Source organism: Seriola lalandi, unplaced genomic scaffold (assembly GCF_002814215.2).
Source record: "Seriola lalandi dorsalis isolate HSWRI2012SDOR001 ecotype SW California unplaced genomic scaffold, Sedor1 jcf7180002054764, whole genome shotgun sequence".
Lineage (NCBI taxonomy): Eukaryota > Metazoa > Chordata > Actinopteri > Carangiformes > Carangidae > Seriola > Seriola lalandi.
Window position 1 is genome coordinate 702,999 of NW_019525317.1, and position 6,958 is coordinate 709,956.

Below are 6,958 nucleotides of genomic sequence, written 5' to 3' on the forward strand. Positions count from 1 at the left end.
CGTATCTTTTCGTTCGTGGATTTATTTGTCAGCAGGATTACACAAAAACCACTGAACTGAATTGTGCCAAACTTGGTGGAGGGATTGGGCATGTGCCAGGGAGAAACCCATTAAATTTAGGTGTCGATCTGATGAAAGGGGTGGATTCAGGAATGTTTTATCACTTACCTCAACACTGCGATTTTCGTCAATATTTCACCTTGGTGTGGGTAGGCGCTCTACTGTGTGATATTCTCATTGGTTACTGATGATACACCTGTCAAACTCTCTGTTCTTGTGTAACCAGGGTAGTTTATCCCCCAGATTACTATTATGTCACTGTTCCTTTAAATGGGGTTGCTAGGTTGCTGAGCGCGCAAAAAGTGATCAGAGTGGCACTCTTACTCTTAAAAAACACCTATTTTTGTTCTTCCGTCCTAGTAGAGATCAGGAGCTACCTGCTGGATTTAGCCAAAGTCACAGCTTGATGACAATAAGTTGGAAGTTTATGGTTGATGCTGAGCACAACAAGAGTTGATGAAGTGGCTGTGATTTCACTTATGGACGCTTACAACCTGCGAACATTTGATATCCAGGTGAGTTAGCGTTAGTAACTCATTGTCTGCTACGTTAGCATGCTAGCTGCATTAGGAAATGATACATGCAGATTAAAAGAGTAGGGAAAAAAAGCCCTGTACTTCTATCAGAACCAGTCGAGATAATTATGAAGGGGATACAACTTTGTAATAATTGTTTTGTGTGTTTTATGACATTACTCAGGTCAATTGTGGTGTTTTTTTTTTATGTTTAATTACCGTGTGGAGTGCAGGTGTGGAGATAGCATTGAGGCTAGCTTAACCTTTCATGCTGCTAAGCTTTATGTAAGCTACATGTGAAGTCTGCTGAAAGCAGGTTTGAGTACAGTAAATATGTCTGTTTAATTTCTTTCATGTGTTTATGTTGAGTTAATGTACTTTGAGGTATACTGTGGGTTGTATTATGTTTCATTTGTTTGAGTTAATGGGGGGAGGGAAGAAAAAAAAAAAAAAACACTTGACTTTATTTAAGCAGATCTCAATGGACATTTATGATCATTTATGAGGATTTGTGAATAATTTTCCTGCAGGTTGTGTAGGCTGGTTTTGAAGAGATCTTCTGTTGGAAGTAGAGCCATCTGTCCTCCATCTTGTGTGATGTCGTCCATCCACATATCCATCTCAACTGTCGTCTCACCGTCCTCCCAGGAAGTCTCCATCTCCATCTCAACCATCAGTCATTCAGCTTAGACGAGGGAGGTAGGACATTTTGAGTACACTCATTTATTTTCATTTTTTCCCCCCTTATTCGTTGAACTTTGGTTCAACGTTGGTTACTGAGATTAATTTCTTTGGGTTACAACTTACCTGTTTTGCCTGTTTTGGGTCACATGATTAAAAGAGAAGCACGTACAAGGGTTTTGGTAAAAACACTTAGTGTGATTGCAGAATAAGACTCATTATTTGCTATGCTTGTTGGCGGGTAATCTGGTTGCTGGTAATACAATAGACTACTGGTAATACATTTAATTACCTTCCAATATATTTTTAACTGACTGCAAGTGACTTACCTTAACCGGAGCCTGTTACTTGTTGTGTGTTTCATGTCTACTTTATAGTTTAGACATGTAACTTGGTGCCAGTCTCCTCATGAATCCAGATTACAGGTTGAACCCCTGTTCTACTTAGATACTGTTTACAATAACAGTCATATCCTTAGTAACTTTAAACAATAAGTCCTTGATTTTAGACAGGGGGTAAAAAAAAAAGTAGCTTTCAATTTCTACCCAGGGACTGTTGTTTGTAGCAGTTGAAATGTGTTGCTAGCTAACTAAGCTAAAGTTAGCTCCACTACTTATTTGAAAACACACACAAAAAAAAGAGACACCATCCTCCAATCTTTGTATACTAACAAACTCATAACTTCTCAAGCGTGTCGTGATTAGTTACAGTTGCTAAGCTATGATCTGACTGTTGTTATTTGGGGTAGAGGTTTAGTGAATGGTCAATCAAACTTCCTTGTTCTCAGGTCTCTTCTGAATTTCACTGACAGTGCGTGGCGTATTAATGAAGAGGGGGAAAGAAAATAAAGTCTATAATGAACGACTTAGGAGCCATTACAGTTTAATCCAACAGACGCTGCTTTGCCAAAGTTGTAAATCAATTATCGTTTTGACACAAGGCATTGATAATACCATTATACATTTTTCTGAATATTCTGGAAATGGATGAAGCTTTAAAGTGTAAGTTCTGCTCGTAGCCTCTCTCCCAGCAAAAAAAATTCAACAGGGGAGTGAGGGGTCAAACAACTGCAGGAGGCGTAGTGTGACATGGAGGGTCAGGGGACCACAGGTGAGACTGATCAAACACTGGTCATTTTAACATGGACAGAGTCAGAGCTAACCAGTCAGGAGAAGCTATTGACAGACTTCCCCTCTCTCTGATGGAAAGACAGGGCTGTGTCAGTAGAAGCACATTTATCTGAGTCTCTGTGGTGGTACCTGAGTTGTAGCTGTGCTAGCAGCTCTGCTAGAAGAGGCTCTCCTGTCTGTCTGTGGAGCGGAGCATCAGTACGTAGCCACAACCTGCTGTTTATCACTGTTAACATTGCCATTAGTCAACCTTAACTATCTTGTTAAGCTGTGAATATATTAGTCATTGTAGGGTGACCAGACCTCCCTGTTTTCTATGAACAGTCCCTGTTTTTGGTGGCCTGCCCCCGGCTGGAGCTTCCCCTGATGTTTTTAACTGTGTTACCATCAGACTGGAAAGACAGGCCGGGTAGCACTAGAGTCAGGCGTTGTTGTTTTGGCCTTTTGATATTTTAATGATATATTAACCGCTGAACTGGAAGTGTCCCTGCTTTTCATTGCAGAAATCTGATCACCTCAAGTTATTTGTAAACAGGACGTAGTTATGCTTCAAGACAAACAAAGTATTTTCTTAGATCCCTTTTCTCTTCCTTCCTACTTTGCTTTCCCTTTTGTTTCTGTGTACATCTGTCACACTCTCCCTATATATCATATCCTGCTCCCTTGACCTTTTCTCTTCTCAAAGACAGAGTAGAAAGGGAACGGGTTGATTGGATATTGTTTCAAAGCAATTGAGGTATAAGACATGCCAGAATTTTCTATCCCCACAGTTGAAATCTCCTGTCAGTTTGTCCTATATTGCTCCGTGCGATGTATCTGTTCTTCATTTCGCAAACTGTACCACGCTATTTCGTATCCTCACAGGCACCATAAACAGATGAATGTTTATCCTGAAACAGATTTGATAAATGTTTGGGAATGCTATCTCGACCCTGAACGTTCTCGTTTTAACTTCACATGTAGAGAGCACTTGAAATTGATCTTTTTTTTTTTTTTTCTGAAAACCCCCCTTTTTCATTATGTTGTGTTTTTAGCAGGGCTTAATTTTATAGCTGTCTGAATGCTTTTGAAAGTCCTCGTGGACTTTGGCAGCCTTTGACTAAAGTGAAATTAAACTAGCCCTCTCTTGCACTTCCACTCTGACTTCAAAGGCCCCAAACTTTGGCACTGGAAAGGCATTGAAATGAATTGTTAAAAATATCCTCCCGCAGTAGTTTATGATGAACAGTGTGTGTGTGTGTGTGTGTGTGTGTGTGTGTGTGTGTGTGTGTGTGTGTGTGTGTGTGTGTGTGTGGGGCTGACATCAGAGCCTGGGGGAGAAGATTTATGAGTGTGTGAATTAGGATGTGATTATGGCCCAGATTTAGTGGTGTGTGAGGGAGACACGGCAGATGCCCGAATGAGAACCTCAGGTCGACCTGACCAGAGTCTCAGACTCATTCCCTCCTATGAACAATGTTAACGAAGACACAGCCTCTCAACTAGTGTGATGAACTAATGAATTAACGTAATCTGGTACCACAGATTTATTAGATTAGATTTCACTTCACATGATACAGATCTTATTTCTGGATTACTGTTTTCTCACCGTCACATATTTATTTGTTATTCCTGAAGTAAAAGTGGGGAAAAAAAAAAAAATATATATATATATATATATATATATATGATAATCATTTTTATTCTATTTTGACATAAGAACTAAATCGGGAATAGTTAAAAATGTCTTTAAAAAGTTGATTGTGTGTCAGATTTGGGCTGACATAATAAAACTTAAATGTTATAATTTTTAACTTAATTTATAAAAATACTTCTTTAATATGGCAGCTGTCTATTTTTGTGCCTTTATTTGAGAGTTAGGGGCAGGGCTTTTCCTGGGAGTGTTGAGTGGTTACAGTTCTCTATTTAATAGTAGAATAAAATATTTTGAACAAATAATTATGGCAATATCAGCATTAAGTTTCTTATTATTATTATTATTATTCAGCTGGTCTCTTTGGAGTATTATGCTACAATTTTACAGTAAGAGCAACTGATACTTTTTTGTAGTTTTGGCTAATAATCTGGAGGTACATTGAGATGTTCATACAAATGCAAGTGAGCAGTAAGCATGTCCTGAAAAACTTGTAACTTTGGAAGATACCCGCTTGATTTGATGAGCTCAGTGGTGACCGGTTAGCGTCTCGCGTTGTGTGCATTTTGTTTTGATAAAGAGGCCGAGACCAGGATATCGATGAAGGCGATCTCATTTATTCTGACAAAGCAGGTTTGTAGCAAAATCCTTCGTTCACTTGTGATCATGTGACTTACACAAATTAGATTACATAATATGTTAATGTAGCACACAATACATCAAAGTTAGCAATTGAGCTACGTGAACGTAGTTTAACAGAAAGCATAAAACATGGAACGTCGTCCCGTGGAGTACAACAGTGAAAGGGAAGAGGTAGGGGGAACCCACTTTATGGTGGGGACCCCATGGAAACACACATGGATACAGAAACTGAGTCTCAAATGTTCCTATCTCTATCACTGGCAGTTATGGACAGGAGAGACATTTACAGCAAAAGTTGGGGGGGGGGGGGGGGGGGTGTTTATAATGTCACCGGTCAGGAATCTGGAATTGCCTCTTTATACATCTCTGTATGAATCAGTCAGACAGAACCTAGAGTAAGCAGTTTTACACTTTAAAATCCAATATGGCCACTGTGGGACTGGTTTCGGGTACACTGAAAACTGATTTGTCAGACTTGTTGTTCAGTACATTGGCACTGAAATTAAAACTGAAACAATCCACTGCTTGTTTATGTGAGTGTGCTGCTAAACACTATTGCAATACTTATATTTACAATCCACAGCTGACTCTTCCCAGTACAGTTTGTGTTTTTACTGTATTTAGTCATCTCACAACTGCCACAGTTTAATAACCCTTCAGGATTTGAGCTTTCCATTCTCAGTGTATTATTTTTCATTACGCTTCCAATAGCCCTCTACTTATGGCTTTCTTTCTGCAATGTTACACTGTTAAGGAGTCTATTTCTGGAGCAGATCTTGGTCCCTGTGACGTTTTCCAAATTATTGCCTGCCAAGTTGGTGATCACCGTTCCTCCCTCTCCCCGGTTTCCTTTTAGTGACAGGAGCGATGGAGCTGATGGATTTGAGCTGGGATTGGGAATGACAGGGCCATTTTACCTCACTGTAAAAGTGCTGTCTCCAGAACTATCCCTGTCCCGAAGACCGAAACCACCACTGACGGCGCACCAATGATATGAGATGAAGAATGACAACACTAACAGCATCGCAGGGTGTGCTGCGCTCAGTGTGTGCGTGCGTGTGCGAGTGTGTGAAGCTAAAACCTGGAAATCATGCACAGGCATGAATTCACAGGTCTTCTGTGTGTGTGTGTGTGTGTGTGTGTGTGTGTGTGTGTGTTGCTCCATCTTTGTGTGCATGCCAGTGCCTGCAAGCATCTGCTCCACTGTACTTTATGGCAGGATGTCAGCCACCGTTCACACACTGATCCTGATTGCTGTTCCCATTATAATATAAGAGGATACCCTCTCATATGGAAGCCATCAAATCATGGCCGGGCAGAACAATTGGCTCAAACTCCGAGGCAGACGTTGATGGATCTATCACGATCCAAACTGGGAGAGAATTTGGGGGGGGGGGGGTTGCCCTGGATTCCAAACTTTAAAAAAAGGATGTCATTTGTTTTTCCTGGCTGTATTCTGGAGGAAGGCGTGTAACTCGAGCTCTGGCTGCAGCAGACAGACATGGGCACAGAGGGAATGTACTGTGTGCTCTCTCCAACTCGGGCGCCCTGTTGACAGAACTCCTGGGATCCCAGAAAACAAGAGCGTGGACGTCCAGGCAGGAACAACCTGCCTGCCCAAAAATGCCGATGGATCTCCGCCGAGTGTGTCCCAACCCTCCGCTGATGACGCTGCTGGATGTTTGCAGTCATGTAAAGAGGAAGAGAGGAAGGAAGAGGACACCACTGTGTAATAATAACAAGACTCCTTTTACTTCAAATTGGATTTTTATTTGGTATTTTTGGAAACGGTTGCATGCAGTGTTTACATGAAAGGCTTGATATCGATTCTGTAAAAATAAAAAGGCAATAAACAAAATGCATGTTATACAATTCGCTAGAGCACAGAAGATTAAAATATGCTGTCTTTGGCCAGTTTGCTTCCAGTAAATTATTTCTAACCCATTACAATCCAACTCACTGTTTGTACGGCTTTCATTGCTGTTTTTGGCTCAGTCTCTTGTATCAGACAATATTTGTCTTTTAAAGTCTGTTTGGATGTTTCTTCATCAGAAGCCATCAATAAGAAACAGTTGCAATTGTGTTTATGTTCTACTTTTAAATCTTACAACAGAGAGTTCTTCAAATGCAACAGACACAGTAATACTGTCTGTTAAAGCCAATTTAATGGATTCTCTCCCTTTTTTTTTTTTTTTTAAATGTTATGTTTGGGGTTGTTGAGGCCCTGGCCCCTCTTTAACAACCGAAAAAAATCTTACTTAATAATGTTTTATCACCTTTATTCTTCATGAATTTTG

The 6,958-nt window shown here is 40.3% G+C and overlaps 1 long non-coding RNA gene across 1 annotated transcript; it reads left to right on the top strand.

Moving 5' to 3' along the window:
• Positions 1-432: 432 nt before the first annotated feature.
• LOC111668879 (uncharacterized) lies at positions 433-6,691 on the top strand. The gene is made up of 3 exons (XR_002761754.2): positions 433-575; positions 1,106-1,274; positions 5,518-6,691. It is a non-coding gene; the product is annotated as an uncharacterized LOC111668879 (long non-coding RNA).
• The last annotated feature ends 267 nt before the right edge of the window (positions 6,692-6,958 follow it).